The sequence below is a fragment of the Nothobranchius furzeri genome, chromosome 2 (assembly GCF_043380555.1).
Source record: "Nothobranchius furzeri strain GRZ-AD chromosome 2, NfurGRZ-RIMD1, whole genome shotgun sequence".
Lineage (NCBI taxonomy): Eukaryota > Metazoa > Chordata > Actinopteri > Cyprinodontiformes > Nothobranchiidae > Nothobranchius > Nothobranchius furzeri.
In genome coordinates, this window is record NC_091742.1 from 69350561 (window position 1) to 69367751 (window position 17191).

The 17191-nt window shown below is 40.3% G+C and overlaps 1 protein-coding gene across 38 annotated transcripts in view; it reads left to right on the forward strand.

The window, feature by feature from the left end:
- Nucleotides 1-1312: 1312 nt before the first annotated feature.
- LOC107377453 (protein tyrosine phosphatase receptor type D) overlaps nt 1313-17191 on the forward strand; it is a 677785-nt gene continuing 661906 nt past the window's right edge. For 25 of the 38 annotated variants that reach the window (XM_070547731.1, XM_054748860.2, XM_015947050.3 and 22 more), the window contains exons 1-3: nt 1314-1465; nt 1644-1804; nt 1886-1922. The gene's annotated coding sequence lies outside the window, so the exon portion shown is untranslated. Of the gene's footprint in view, nt 1466-1643; nt 1805-1885; nt 1923-17191 lie in introns of all 38 variants that reach the window. The other 13 variants (XM_070547717.1, XM_070547719.1, XM_054748836.2 and 10 more) reach the window with 1 other exon arrangement.

Sequence of the window (17191 nt, forward strand, 5' to 3'; positions counted from 1 at the left end):
AGTTTTAGAGCACTTCATGCTTCCTGCTGCTGACCAACTTTATGGGGATGCAGACTTCACCTTTCAACAGGACTTGGCACCTGCACACAGTGCCAAAACCACCAGCACCTGGTTCAAGGACCATGGTATCCCTGTCCTTGATTGGCCAGCAAACTCGCCTGACCTTAACCCCATAGAAAATCTATGGGGTATTGTGAAGCGGAGGATGCAATACGCTAGACCCAACAATGCAGAGGAGCTGAAGACGACTATCAGAGCAGCCTGGGCTCTCATAACACCTGAGCAGTGCCACAGACTGATCGAGTCCATGCCACGCCGCATTACTGCAGTTATTGAGGCAAAAGGAGCCCCGACTAAGTATTGAGTGCTATACATGCACATTCTTTTCATGTTCATTCTTTTCAGTTGGCCAACATTAGAGAAACAAACATTTTTTCATTGGCCTTTAGAATATTCTAATTTTCTGAGATACCAGATTTGATGTTTTCATTGGTTGTCACCTATAAATATCAAATTTAAATGTAATAAACATCGGAAATACATTGGTCTGTGTGCATTGCATGAATATAATGTACAAGTTTCACGTTTTGAATGGAATTACTGAAATATTTTCAACCTTTTGATGATATTCTAATTTACTGGCCAGCACCTGTATAAGACTTACAACTCAGCATGTCTGTGAAAAGTTGGTAATTATTTATTGTGTGTATGTTCAAGGGTGCTGCCAGGTATTTTGGACTCCAATATCACATTCTGCCCCATGACCTAAAAGCCATAAGCAAGAGCATCCGCTTGTTTTTAAAGTTGCCAGGTACTGAATAAGTTGAATGTTGCTTGAAGAGTGCTGCATGGGGGCAGTTGTAATTAATTATTTGTATATGTGACAATCCAGGTCATTACAATATTCATTGCAGTGTAGTGACAGATGTTGAAAAATGTACCCAACTGCCATATCACGGTGCTCGTTGGGTTGGTGGGCATTGTGAGGAGACGTCTGCTGACATATCAGCTGCTGAGTCTAGTAGGAACAACTCATTTAGTGCAATTGGCAGAGTGGGGTCCAACATTGCTTTCAGGGTGGCACTGGTCCACTCTGGCCCCCTCCTAGAACCACCCCTGCTATTTTAATATGTTTGTATTTGATTGCCTTTATACCAAAATTATCTTCGAATTAAACTAATTTAGCTTTCAAAACGAATTAATTGTTTAATCAGAACTCATGTGGCAGGTCGGCCAGTTGGCCACCACGCGGCCAGCAGAGGTACTGCAGCTGATCAGAGCTCAGCATCCCGCTCTCCTCTCCTCTCCTCCTTCCTCTCCCCTCTCCTGTGTGCGTTTGAGAGTGCATCTTGGAGCTGACAGCATGCTGGGACTGCGTTTCCAAAGAAAAAGCTCAGCTCCCTCAGTTTCCCGTCCGTCTTTTTGCCGCTCTCATTGTCTTTGCCGACAGTGATAAAGAGAGCAGGTATCGTTTGTCCATTCCGCCAATTTATCAGCGGGCTGTCTTTTTCTCTCTGCTACTCTTCTCAGATGTTATGTCAACACTTTTTTGGCCGCTGTGGAAGCGGGTGAGGGAGGGAGGGCTGGACTCCCGGTTCTAACGGAATTTGTTGTCGCTCTTTTTGGTGTCTTCTCTCTTTCAGTTGAACCAGGGGGCCCGCGTGTGTGTGTATGTGTATGTGTGTGTGTTTTCACATCATTTCTTTTTTGGGAATAAGAGAAACCATCGCTGTTTTCTGACTCTGAGAGAAGAAAAGAAGAGACTCCTTTGGAATTTCCCAAGGAATTTATCCTCACAGCTCTGGTGAGTGCTCGTGTTTATATATAAATATATAATATAGTTTATTCTAATAAAACAGGCGCGTCTCGTCTGCTTTAATTACAGTTATCCGGGGCTTTCCGTCCTACCGCCGGGGTATACAGTAAGTACTTTTTTCCTGCATCTCCAAACAGCGCTGTGCGGGTTGTTTTTATTTACTTAATGGGCTCATTTTGATATTCTGTGTGGATTTTATGCGCGCGTTTCTCGCACGCTTGGTGGATAACCAGCGCGCATCCAGATCTGCTTATGCTCTGGCGAGATCTGTTTGCAGGACACCACTCTGCTCTGGCTCTACTTCTGCTTAAAATAAACTATATGGTTGGTTGTGGAGAAAGTTTATAAAAGGAAGGATGCGCTGCGGTCAGTGTTGGGCTGGTTGGGCTCCTGACTCGGGTGATGCAGACGGTGGGAGGGCTGTGACTCATCCACTCTACCTGCTTTTATCTGACAGGCTTTGATGCCACATTTGACAGCTGATTGGCAGCAGATTAGTGTGTCAGCACAATTGTTATGTCCTCCTCTCCCTCTTCTTCCATCTTCTAAATATAGATGTTTTGTAATTTAAAAACACTCCCTACCTCCTCCAACTGGCTTATTTGTAAGACTTCCACTGATAAGTGATTCATATACAGCCAATTACCCATGATTTGCTGCCAGAACTGTGCTTCTGAGAAAGTGGAAGAAGAAGAAAAAAGAGGGGAAAATGGAAAGCCCATTTAAAATGCAAGATAATGAACTGGAAAGTTTGTGTGCCCCAGTGCTTTGTAGCAAGCTGAAGAGAAGTGATTGTAAATGAGGGCTGCTAACAGAGCCAGACAGATGCGTCTTCCCTGGCCAGTGTAGAGTGACGCTGGGCTAAATGAGTATGACCATGGAGGAGAGAGGTAATGGCATTAGAGGCTGCCATGGAGGCGTGCAGGGTGTATGGGGCGCTGATTGTGAAGTGAAATGTCCTAGATCAAATTTAAAAATAATATAGCAATGCTTCTTAATGATACACGTCAATCCTCAAAAATGTTAAACATGGGATAAACACAGATTTTTATCCAATTTTTTGATAAATAAGACATTTTACCTTCTAACTGAACTGAATTAAATGTGGGGAGAAAGAGTGTGATGGTAATTTTGTGTTTTTTATGTGTATGGATATCTTATTTTTGCCCTATTTTATATTTTGTTATTGTCTCAACAATAATGAGAAAGAATTCCTATTTTCATTTATTTGATCGATAAGACCTTCTAACTGAATAGTGTTAAAAACAAGTTATGAATCTAATCAAAATGTATAGAGTTAAATCTAACTATTTCAGTAATAAATACAAGGCTATAGAGGTGAATCTAAATATTTGTTCTAAATTAAATCTAAATACATATCTGAATCAAAATAGAAATGTAAACTTATATCAAACTCATATAATTATTTTTTTATGTTATCGTAAATCATTTTTAAAAACAAAAAATCTAAATATTTGGAGTTAAATCAAATAGTGTGACAATTAATAGTGTGATAATTAATTCCTCTGTACTACTTTTCAAATCCAAATATTGCCCTTATTTAAATCAAACATTTAGAATCATACCTTAATAAACAGCAATACACTGATGTATTTATAATCAAATATAACATAAAATATAACCTAAATATTGGTACTCACCTCTAAAACAATCATTTAAATGTATTTATTGAGAGTGAAAGCTAATTCAATTTAGTTAATTTATATAGTCCCAATTCATGACAAGAGTCATCTCAAAGCATTTTAAACATTCCAACTGAATTTACTACTCGGTGCATTGAGTTCAGTTCATTATGCCAATTAGTGAAAAGTTTAATTTGTAAGAAAACTCCAGCAGATTGTATTGAGTCACTGACTAGTGCCAGGGACTTTACAGCAATCCCCATACTGAGCAAGCACACAAATAGGTGTGTGTGTATATACATATATATATATATATATATATATATATATATATATATATATATATATATATATATATATATATATATATATATATATATACACCTATTTTTGTAACACCTTTCAACTACTAATTAACTATCACAAGTCTCACAAGTTTAGATAGACCTATCAAATACTCTTGAGATACTATCTTGAAGATCTTCTGACCTATGTTTTATTTAGTTTGGTTAGTTCATTTATGTTTTTACGGCAACACACATTAGCTTGCTAGCTGAGTGTTTGGATTAAAACGGCAACATTTCTTTCAACAGCTACATAACAGTTCACATTTAAATTTTATTCTAAATGTCTTTGAATGAAATATTTAGTTTTTAGTTGAAGCTAAATGCTAATTTTTGAATGCATTACTTTTCAACTGGCACCCTGTACAAAAGAGGTTTATTACATTATTATTGAATTGAATCGAAGGTGGGTGAAAGATTGTGATGAATATTTAGTGTGTTTATGAGTATGCATGTCTTACTTTATTTTATTTCTTGGTCATTTTCTCAGTTGCCATAGCAAGACCTGCCACACCTGCCACTCATATTCTCAAGCTTTCAAGTTTTGTCTGTTTTTAAAATCTGACAACATTCTACAGTTTGATTTCCTCCAAATGTTCTTTGAACATAAACACTATTGCCCAAATCCACACCAGCCACTTCCTAAATATGAGTTTTCTGAGTTACAAGCTGACTCACAGTGACCCCGCAGAAGCCCAGAGCCAGCAGTTCCAGTCAGAACGATGCACGCCTGCAAATCATTCATTAATTATGCCTTAACGTAGGGTGCTCTTCTCTGTGACTATGCTGACAGCGCCTCCACTTTTACAGAGCTTGCTGCACTTCTCTGGAGAAAAAATTATGGTTTATGAACTTATCCAGGTGACATAATCGGGGCACAGCTTAAATGGCAAGAGACTGATAATAAATTCATAGATGCCTGCCAGACTCTGTTCCTGTATAAATTCATGTTTGCCAGATATGTGCAGCTCAAGCATTAAGAGGAGACCAAACGTCGGCCAGTTGACAGTAAAAATGGGGGAAAAAAAAGATATATAGGCGGTACATCTATCGAAATGTTTTGGCTACATTCTCCTTTTTTATTTGTGATGTGAGGGACACCGTGATTGTGATCCAAAGGCTCAGCAAGCCGAGTAGCCAACTCCCAAGAGCTGATTTATAATGAGGATACGCTGTCAGATAATTAGATACACCTGGCGCAGGCAGTTTCAGGAAATTTTGATTCATCCAAAAATAAAAAATGCCTGTGCCTGCCAACATGAAAGCAAGGAGAGAAGAAAAAAAATCCCGCTGTCACACCGCCTCCCCTCTCATAGTGGCAATGTTTTATTTATTTATCCACATCTTAATGCTCTTGGATGAGGCAGGCTTCATTTTGTAACCCGGCGATGCATCGGGTGCCAAAGTTTCTCATTTCTTGCACAGCGAGATGCTTACTCATAAGGGTGCCACTGTCCCTGCATGGACACAGGCTGCTCTGAAACTGGATGTTCTGGTGCCGCTAAATATAACAACTCCCCTGGCTGCAAGGCACAAGATACATCATGCTCGGATTTTAAGTCAGTGGTGGCACGAAATAAACCTGAACGATCTGCAGAAAGAAAATAAATAAGGACGTAGTCTCGGAAGAGGGCGTTGCGAAAAGTAGGACTATAAGATGTGAATGCTCCCCGTTAGGCATGTTCCTTCGTTCCTCCTGGAATATATTTAGGTTAGGAATTGGATAAATGCACATACAGTGGTATGATAGGCTGATACAGATTTCATATTGAATGTTTCAAATCAGCAAACAAAGACCCAGGTAACCTGAGTAAAAAAAGCTATCTAAACAATTCTAGGACCATGTGAAAAAGTAACCTGCCCTTGGACCTAAGTGGTTGCAACACTTTTGGTGGTGGGAACTGTGCATTTGAATTAAACAGCCTGTTCTAGGTCAAAATCAGACCTTCTGGACTTTCTAGCCTGGAAATCTAGACTAACCATATCATCTAGTGGGCGACGGTGGCACAGGAGTTAAGTGCTCCCCCCGTAATCGGAAGGTTGCAGGTTCGAGCCCCTCTCAGTCTGTCGCTGTAGTTGTGTCCTTGGGCAAGACACTTAACCCACGTTGCCTGCTGGTGGTGGTCGGAGGGACCGGTGGCACCAGTGTTCGGCAGCCTCACTTCTGTCAGTGCGCCCCAGGGCAGCTGTGGCTACATTGTAGCTCATCCCCTCCAGTGTGTGAATGTGTGTGAATGGGTGAATGACTGATTGTGTTGTAAAGCGCCTTGGGGGGTTCCAGGACTCTAGAAGGTGCTACATCAAATACAGGCCATTTACCACTTACCATCCATTCTAGCCTCAACTGGCCTAACTGACTAATTTTAGGTTTGGCCAATTACAGTGCTCTGTAGAAAGAAATTGGGTGGGCTATAAAAATGGTGAAGGCCCAGGAATGGTGCTCTTTGAAATCAGCTGTGGCATCTACTTTGTGATCCTGAAGCAGCAACAAAATGCCAGACCATCACACTGCCACCACCATGCTTGGTAGCCTAATGTTTTGTTGTTCATTTTACTCCAGATGTAACAGAACACACACATTCGAAAAAACATTGCAGCTTGTTTTCATCAGCTTGTATTTTCAGAAGTCTAGAAGATCTTCAAGATGTGTTCGGTTTATGTAAGATGGGTGTTTTTGCTTTTTTTGCATACAGGTGTTTTGGAACCCTTCCATGGATGTATTTTTCTTATTCTTGAATTATGACCTTAACTTTAGCTATGCAAGGCCCACAGTGGCTTCATAATGTTGCATGACATATTGATTTTTTAGATCTTTTACGATACTTTGTGCAGTCAGACAGGACCTAGAGTTACGCTGGTATGAATAGGTTTCTAACCCCTTCTTTCTACTGGATGTGAAAGCATTGCGAAATGGGCACGAAACTTACTGTATGTCGATTAGCTGCTGTTATGGTGGACAATTTCCCTTCCATCGGCAACAAAGTGTAACGTTTTGGAGGAATCCCAAAAGCGAAGCAACACTATCACAACATGTTGAGCAGGCATGCACCGAAAATTTGACCACTGAAAATTTTCAGCCGTAAATTACTCAAAAGTGCTTTTTTGGTTTTCGGCCAAAACGCCTAAATCATGAAATATGGACATGAGCCCTGTTTTCATTTCATTTTGCTCTGCCCTCACGTGGCAACTTGCTCTTTGCTTCATAAACATTGTACCTTGGTACTGATTTGAAAAGTAAAGTTTTCCCCTTTTTAGTAATGCTGTTTTATTACGATCGCTGGAATATTCATATCAATTATGTGACACACTTTTTACTTTTTTACTGCAGCGTCACCTTCTTCCTCACTGAACTGAACATACCTTTATCAGTGGGTGAATATTACTCTTCAGAATCAGAGTCAGCCATTACCAGACAAAGAGCTTTGTCAACAGTGAACGGACCTGTCAGCATTGTAAGTTTCTCCTCTCTAATATATAATAATATTCACCGTCTGTGAGCTCTGCGCATCTCCTCTCCTATAAACTCCAACATTTTCAATAGAAAGACCCAAACATGTTGCTCAGATTGAAGTTACACATCTCCACTATCTTCTGGTGTAAATTAATATCTTTATGAGGGATTTTATTTGGCAATAGTTAGACTTTGGCACCTAAAGGGTTAATTTCACAGAATTTCTAATGCTATGGTTCTGATCGATCTAATAATTTCTTTCGGTGTTTGGTTTTCTGTTTTGGTTTCCTCATTTTTGGTTTTGGCCAAGAATTTTCTTCTTGGTGCATCCCTAGTTTTGAGTCTACGCTTCCAAAACACGTCAAACTCCACAGTTTAGATCGTGCCAGACAGGAAGTCAAACAGGAAAGTAGTGTAAAACATCTGGAAACATTCAAAATAAAAGCATACCTCATTTCAAGTAAACAGAACAGAAAATAAACCACAGCCCTTTTTGGATACATGCAGCTCCTTTTCTCTTTGCTTGTAAGGTCAAAAAATAATGCGTGGTGTTGCAAATCTCCTGTGATATTATGACCTCACCGGATCAGCTGTGTGGAACACTTTTGCACCTGTTTCGTGTCAGAATCGCTCCTGGTTGGAAGGAAGCTCATGGGTTAAACTCCTCTGTTACATTACGAGCTGCTTTCACGTCCGGTGGAAAGACAGGATTAGTTTTAATAAATCAAGCCATCGTTTGAAAACTGCTATTTATATTTTTGGCGTGATCTTTGACACTGAAATTTGATTCACATTTAAGTGTGACAAAAAAAGAAAAGTTAAAATCTCTTAGGGGGCAATCGCTTTGTCAATGTCCCGTAAAACTACCCAGACATATAGTCTGGGCTGAATAGCACACACGGTTATATGCACACTATGCAATTTAACTATTACAAATTTTCTTTTAGACATTCTCTCTTGAACTTTCAGAAACTTAAATAAATAAATCATAAATCATATCTATCACTGAGTTTTTTATTTTTCCTTTCTGCTGTGGCAGAAACCACATAGGAACCACATTTAGAACCGCTGAAGATGGCTCACGTAGCTCAACTCCAAAACGCGCATTAGTCTTTTTTTCTGTTAATTTTAACAAATAAAATGAGTTTAAAGGTTGTAAACACTCTATAAACTGTGTCTTTGAGTTCAATGAAGAAAAATCATCGGGAGAGGGAAGTTAGAGCGGGTTGTAATAGCTCAACAGAATATTTTATCAGCTAAATAATGACTACAATAATGACAAGATATGGAAATAAATGCATATTTGCAAGCTTAACTTTTTTGTTCCCGCATGTTTGCGGATTCTGCTGAGATAATGGAATGTTTTTTTAAGTGCCTTGCTGCCATTGTAAATTGTACCTGTGCCAGGATTATTTCTATATTCATATCATAAGTTTAATTATCTGATAATTAAATAAACTTTCTGATTTCCAGAGGTGCAGCCAGGCTCCCTTTGTGTTGGGCGATGCACCGTCTTGTAGGAATCCCTTGGTGTGACATTCTAAAGCCAGCGTCTTGCTCTTGTGTCAAAAAAAATTAGAAATCTTAAAATGTTTTTGTAAACTTTTTTGAGGGGTTAAATAGCTACAGAGTTGTTTTACACTTTGCAAACATTAATTTTAGTTTCCATCTTCAACAACAATTTTAGATGGAGCCTAATAATAGGAGGCAAGGTCAAACAAAACTGAAGCTCTCTTTAGTGTCTGGCTGCAGTACAGGCTTTCAGCCTCCTCAATGTCTATAAATTGAATGCTTTTCAAAGTCCAAAGTAGAAATATAAATCAGATTTTTTCCAAGGTTTCCAGGTTTGTATTTTAAGTGGAAAAAAGGAGGTTCTGCCTCATAATATAAGTAAGCAGATTTAAAAAAAAAAATCCCAAAAGTTCATTGTTTTCATGAACCTGAAAGGGGTTTAGAAAGGGGTTGGAAATTAATGTCGCGGCATACTGGAGATAAAACTTTGAAATTGAACTAATATGAAGGTAAATTTGGAATACATAAGGCCCTAACTGATAAAAAAAATTGGCAAAGAATTAGGACCAATGTCAATTAGCAGTTTTGACAATTGTACCAGTGTTGCGTTTACCATTCCAGTGGAATTACAACTAAGATGTGTGTATTTTCTCACAATATTATGCCTCTAACAAGTCACCAACAACTGCAACAGCAATGAGAAACTGGTTACTGGAAGAGAAGGTAATCAGTCCAATAAAATGACAGAGGAGCTAAATAGAACCTAAAAAGGGTGAAATCAATGTCTCCAAGGAGAAACGTGGTAATTCAAAACAATGGTGACAAACAGAAGCTGAACAAGAGTCTAGTGACTAATCCCGCCCACACTGTGTTTACTTAAACTGGATTTAGTCGTTTGTTTCAGCCATCAAGTCTAATCACACCTGCTATGTTTGAAAATAGATGCTTGTCTTTCATTTTGACACGTAGAATTCAACGCATTATTAATAAAAAGGAGCCAATCGTTTCCAACCCGATTCACAATGTTATTGTGATATAAACACAAAGGTAGTCATTAGAGGCATCAAACATTGAAAAAAAAAGCTAAATTTTTTGGTAGAAGTCTTGCAAGATAACAATAAGCCCCCCCCCCCCCCCCCCCCCCCCCCCCCAATAGAAAAACGCCCCACGCTTCTGGCTACAACGATGACTTCAGGTTTAAACAAAGACAAATAATAGGAGAAATTATTTTCAGTGGAATGTGTTTTACATCAAAGGTAGCTTGACATCAATGGTGTGTCATTGAGTGCATTAGCCAGGAAATACAATTATAGGTTCCTCCCGTCATCTGATGTGGAGAAAACCTCCTCAGAGTGAACCTACCTGTGAATTAGGTCACCTATAATTCCTTTCATTTGTGTTAATGCAGTCACAGATATTCAGCAGTGTGCGGGAGTTACAGTACTGAGTTGGCAGTTGTGTGGTTCTGACTGCTTCCCGTTCCTAGCACTAGACTGTATTCACATCAGCTTCTAAGGAGATATGTCATTGTTTAACCACTACAGTTAATGGACATTTTACCTTCATATTTTACAATATACAGAAGCAGTTTTCTGAACGATCTGCATGATGTGCAAAGTTGACGAAATACTGGTATTTTTTAATAAGATTTTAAAGTACTTAATAGTTTCCTGCTCCTCCTCCCTACTGGTTGAAAGTGGAATTACAACTTTAGTAAACAACTGTGCTGCTGTCTGCTGTAGCTAGCGCTAACAGCAAGCTAACACCAACATGAGCAAACTATACTAAAATAAACTGTGGGACAGTGGTAACAAAGCCAGGTGACCATCAGTCTGTGATTTTGTAGCCTCCTTTAAGGCTCTTGCGGGTCACTGCCGGTGGAGTGAACCTCTGATATCAGGAACCCGTAGGTAGCTCCGATAAGACCCATCCAGTCTGAGATCCCTCGAGGTGAAGGCAGGAAGCTGGAATGCTTATTTGCGTCTAAGGTTGTTTGTTTGACTCAAAAGTGCCGGTTGTCTGGTATCAGCCACAGCGTTGCAGAGGTTTGACAGGAGGTCAAAGGAGAAGATGGCTTCAAAAGTGGCTTCTTTCCGCATCACTGCAGACGCTGAACCAATCCGCCTGTTGATCTCCCGATCCCTCCTACCCTCACTCGTGAACAAGACCCCGAGATACTTAAACTCCTCCACATGAGGTAGGACCTCTCCCCTGACCCGGAGTCAGCAAGCCACCCTTTTGCGGTAGAGAACCATGGTCTCAGATTTGGAGGTGCTGATCCTCATCCCAGCCGCTTTGCACTCGGCCGCGAACCTACCCAGCAAGAGCTGAAGGTCAGAGCTGGATGAAGCTAGGAGGACCACATCATCCGCAAAAAGCAGAGACGAGATTCTCCTGCCACCAAACTCGACACACGACCACACCACGGCTGCACCTAGAAATTCTGTCCATAAAGGTAATGAACAGAACCTACCAAATAATGTGCGACTTTAGGTAAACACAAACCATCTGCAGAATAGAAGATAAAGGTATATTACACAACATACAAAGCATTAGCTTCCTTATGCTAATCTATCAACACATGTAGCAATGAACACAATAATGGTGTTAATGTGGTTAAAGTAATGTGTTAAAAGCTAAAGTTGGAATTGGGATAGAAATAAATGATTGGTATAGCTCTGCTTATAACATCTGTTGACATGTATTTGTTGTATCGTTTACACAGAAAGTCAATTCTGCCAACAAATGCAGCACTAATGTAAGTTTTAGTTAATTATGGGATGCTCAAATAAATTATTTTAAAATGTTTTCAAAAATCGTAATATGATTTAGTAAAATGTATAATAATTGGAAATTGGAAGTGACCTTGGACCTTGAAAATTCTAATTGGTGCACCTATTCTAAATTATCATGTATGGTTCCTACAATGTGGAAACCAATGGTATAACAATAAATCCGCTTTGAAAACCCTTCACCTGCTACTCTTTAATTGGTTTTTCCTTTAAAACACACACAGTATGAATATTAATTCACATTACAAGAGCAAAACAGTTATTTTTCTCAGTAAAATTTATAGACATCCATTTTTACCAGAAATTTCTTGATATGCATGAGGCGTTAGCTAATAACCTCATGTAAAAATGCAAATGTCAGGGTAATTTTACAACCTTTAGTGAGCAACACCAGCTTAGTTTGGCATTTTATCTCTACGCTTTGCCAGTCCTGCACTGGTCTGGCACCTTGTGAGTTTTCAGAGTGCACGGGTATGTTGTGTATTGACAGCAGGGTCTACTGGGATATGGAGTCAAAGGAGAAAACAGAGGAATAATGCAGGCAAGCTGGAGCCAGGGTACTCTGCACAGTTCGATGCTGCTGCCTCTAACCGACAGGAACAAGAGAAATCAATTAGACCTACTCGGTTGCTATCCATGGGACTTCCACCATGGGAAAGGGTAGAGAGAATCAAAGCATTTGGCAAAAAAATAAAATAAAAAATAAGGAAGAAGCAGAGGACAAAAGTAAACTCAAACAAGAGGCTTGTTTTCTTTGTCAGCTGACCTCGAGATACCTTTCATTTCCTCACTTTTTGCTCCAGAATCTTCTGTCAGTTCTGTAGCTAACCATTTTCTCTAATGGGTGAAGTTTGGCTGAAAATGCACCAAGAGCTTTCAGTTTAACTCATTATCTTTTAATATACATCCTGTTTTAAACCAGCTATTAGGAGGTTACTGTGAAAGACGTTTCCTTTCCAAACTCTTCTGCTAAACAGTTCGCTACTGTCAAGGAAAGTAAAGAACTTCCAAGTGGGAGTTTGTAGGATTTCAGACAGCTTTAAAACTTGGATTCAAACAGAATTTAGTTGAACCGATGGCTGTTTTGTTTCTGTTACAAAAGAAAAGTCCCTCAAGTTTAAAAGGAAAGAAATATTATATTGAATTGGAAGTAGTCCAGCTATTTTGGGAGGACCAGTGAGACTTGTATCCACAGTATATCATTTATTAATGGTGTTTAACAGACTAAAGTACTGTAATGTAAAAGCATGCAGACATCCTGCGAGTCCCAAATCCAACGTTGCCTTCACAGGCGTTTCATTTTTCTATGTGTGCTTGGCTTGGATTAAAGGTGGAAGTGATCAAGAGAGTTATTGATGTGGTATGCATATTTGATTGAATATGTAACTGTAAATGTGAACACAGCAGATGGGTTGAAAGTGCACTGCATTAGTTTCACAGGACCCCAAGACTTCACAGTCGTTGATCAGACTGAAAAAGGGACATTTTTAATCAATGGACAACTCTAGATCTATTCAAGGTACGCATTTCGCGGGTCAATAAAATGACTCCATAATGATCCTGACTTCAATTCAATTCAATTCAAAAATACTTTATTAATCCCAGAGGGAAATTGATTTGACAAACTAAATTTCAGATGCACCTGTTTCAGGAAGTAGAAGTCAGCTGGAGGAGAACGTAGCTTCAGTCGACAGGATTTGGAGTCTTATTTCCTGATATTTGGACATATCACCTCTGATTGGCTAACGGCAACACGATTCTACCACTGAAATATTGTGGTATTGTTCTGCAATGTTTTATCTCCACAAATAGTTCAAGTCTGGAGGAGTTCTGCTGTGTGGTGGAGTTGCTAATGCTAACGGTTAACTTCTACTAGCTGAGACGTTCTCAGCTGTTTCCTGGACGCTAAACCAACAACAGCCTTCCTTCCCTGTCGTGAGTCAAGATGGGTGAGTCTGTGAATGTTGGCAGTTGTCGGGCTTTTCTAATCCTGGAGTTTCGTCACCTCTTTTCTATCAGAAGCTAATGCAGGAGCTAGGTGTAGGAGACCATTTTCATCTTCAACCAGCCTGAAAAACTCAGAGAGACAAAGTTAAAACAAAAAAATGTGTTAATATGTTTATAAAACGATGGGCACCTTAACAGCAGCAGCTCTGAAACTTGCCTTCCGTCTAGAATCCTGTGTGTACAGAAAGCTCAGTCCCCTGACAGAGCACACAAGTAAACACAGCCCTTCCCTCCCTCCCCCACCTAGCCACCCACCCACTTCCCACTCAGCCCTGCTGTAAGTTTGGCTGTGGGTGCTCAGCAGATCCCTCAGCATCACGAGAGAATAACAATGAGGGGTTTGGAAGGGATCAGTTCCCCAGCACAGAGCCATACTAGGTAGGGTTTATGTAAGACGCCGACTTTTGCAGCTCTCTGCCAGTTTAAGACGACAAACAAATGGTACTAAAAAGTTTACATTCACAGGGGGGTGAGATGCATCCCCTCGTGCTTCGTCCTCCCCTCCCTCTCAAACACCCCTCCTTCTCTGTTCATGCCTGGTTATGTGTTGTGGCTTGTGATATCATGTCTCCTGTGTATCCGCACAAGCTGATGTGCGTTTTCACTCCATTTCTTGGCTCTGCAGCACAGTTTCCCACTTTGAAGCCACCACACACCCTTATCCTCCTCCTCTTCCTCCTTTTGTTTTCCTCATCATATGTTCCAATGAAAGACGCCGGGATCTGTCAAAATCGGTCCTTTCTTCTGTTTGGCTTGTCAACTTTTTTTTAGGTGGTCTGGCACAGAGATTCACTCATCCCTGACACCCCAGCAGTTTCTAATGTGTCAAAACAAGTGGAGGTTGAAAGTGTTGTTGTTTCAGCTGATACAATTTATGTTTTCATAAGCAGTTTCTGTTTCTGTCACCTGGTCATGATTTTCACATTATAACTACCGCAGCTGCTATCATAACTGACTATTGATGATTCAGTTTTATTTGTCAAATCAAAGTCAGTTCAGATATTTTTTCACACCATAAGAAATACTTTTTAAGTAAACATAATAAATGTAGGACACAATCAGAAAATGTGGTCCTTTTCCCCTCAACGTGGGGCAGTTATGTTTTAATTTAATCTGAGCTTGCTCGAAATAATATATTAGTGTTTTTTTCTGTACTAAAGCTGAATCTGATTTGTTTTAACTCCATCCATCTATCATTGTTCACTTATTTGGGGTCCAGTCGTGGGGGCAGCAGCCTAAGCAGGGAGACTCAGACTTCCCTCTCCCCAGCCACTTGGACCATTTCCTCCAGGGAATCCCAAGTTGTTCTCTGGCCAGCCGAGAGACATCGTCCCTCCAGGGTGTTCTGGGTCTTCCTTTGGGTCTCTCACCAGTTGGATGTGCCCAGAAAACCTCACCAGGGAGGCAGGCATCGAGGAAGCATCCTAACCAGATGCCGGAACCACCTCTACTGGCTCATCACGATGTAAAGCAGCAGCTGATCTACTTTGAGCCCCTCCCCAATGGCCAAGCTTCTCACCCTATTTCTAAGGAAGAGCCCAGTAATGCTTTTATCTGCAATCTCATTCTTCCGGTCACTACCCAAAGCTTGTGACTAGCTGAGGGTTGGAACATTGACCAACCGGTAAATCGAGAGCTTTGCCTTGGGACTCAGCTCTCTCTTCATCTTGACAGACCGGTTCAGCGCTCATATCTTGTATGTTGAAATTCGTCCTACATGAATCATACATTTTAATATTGCCAAAAAACCTACAACTGCGTGCTACTTGTATTGCTTCGTACAAAAAGTATCCTACTGTTTCTAACTCAGAAACTACAATAAAAAGAATAAGGATGGGTTTGCAGTCTCTTGAAAATTTGGGATTTTAAAACTTTCTAATTTTCTGCAACAGTTAGTCGCTGCTGAAAACAACTCAGTCTTTCAAAAATGACAAAGAAAAATACTTAAAGAGCAAGTACAGTAATGCCTAAATGTACTTTTTATTTTTGTTTTTGCTGATAACCTGTATCAGCAACCTGACTGTCTAATGGTTCTGTACAAATGTGTAATCATTAGTGCGGCAGGTTAGTTCAACCTACTTAAAATTTATTATTTCAGCCCAAAACCGTGATTACATCTCCATCATCAGGTTAAAACTCTGCTCCACATCCATGTAGAACCAGCTGTGGCTGATGCCTAAGCTGAAAAATGTGACGTTGTCAGCAAAGTACTACGTGGCTGCACTGCACTGGTCTCCAGGTGAGACAGCCGCACCTCCACCTGGCTCAGCCACTCACCTGTCGATTTGACACTTTGGCACTCGGAGCTGCTCGCCTCCTTGAAAAAAAATGTCCTCCTCCCCTTTTCATCTAATGATCGGGATTAACAGGAAATCCTCCAGGATCTGTGTCTGCTTTTCTCCTGAGTGGAAAAACTTGTGTGAGCGTGTGCTTGCGTGCACGGGCGAGTGCGCACGTGCTTGTTAACAACTCGTTTAGACTGCTAAACTCCGACAGCACACGTGGGGGTGGGGGGTGGGGTGGGGTGGTGTCTACCACTGTCTCAGTGCCGCTCTCTTGGTCTGCCAGGTGACGCCTCTTTCAGAAGTGTTTTTCTAACAGGAAGTGTGGATGAAATACGTCTCCACCCATGCCTTGACCCTCACCTTAATATAACTAGGAAAATGTTGTGTTTTGGTCAGAAAAAATAGCCAAAATTTGTTTTTCAGTTAATGGCTTGACATCACCTTCTTAATTTCCTCTTGTTTGTCTAAACGGAGATCATTGTGATAACTACAGGTTTACCAAAAAGAAAGATTGAATAAATAGTCAACAATTTCACTAGTCATCATGTGGTCTCTTAGCAAAGATGGTATCCCTTAGAGACCACCAAGAGACTGTTTTGAACAAGCTCAAATTTTGAGGTAGACCATGGAGACTAAAGGATTTACTGAAAGATCACTGAGAGATCATTGGATAACTTTGGAGATTATTTGATGTCTACAAAAAAACACCATACGACCATGGTCAAGTTTTTGTCTATAAATGCTAATCCAATGGTCAAACCCAAAATTTGATGACTTTTAAACAGATGCAATAGGTCTTACTTAAACAACTCTAAATCCTTTAGTACCAAGTCAACACAAGTTGATAAAGTTAACTTGGTAAAAGAGAGACACGACACACATACCAAAACACTAATTCCTCGATCATTTCACCCTCTAGAGAAAACCAGGTGATATATTGCACCCAGTGTCTTCTGACATGTGGTAATCTAGAGTAAGGCATCCCCCCTCATTCGTGCATAGCAGAGAACTACTCCACAGAAACATTAAGATCCACTGAGTCGGTAGTAGGGAGAAAATCAATATAAGGTGAAAATTAAATTTGGCTCAAAGAGCCTTTAGGCAAAGTGCAATTTGAAAACACATCTTTTATTTTCCCCCGGGTGTCTAATAGGGCCTGGCAGGAGATGGACGGTGGATTTAACCATCACAAGAAAAAAGCAGAGGTATGCTGTGCGCATAAGGGACACACCCTCCTCTCACCTCTAATGTGCCTTCCCAGTGTCTAATTCGGTTTGGGCCGAGCGTCCCTTATTGGATCATATTAAAGGTCAGAGGCATCCTGTAGACAAATCAATCTCC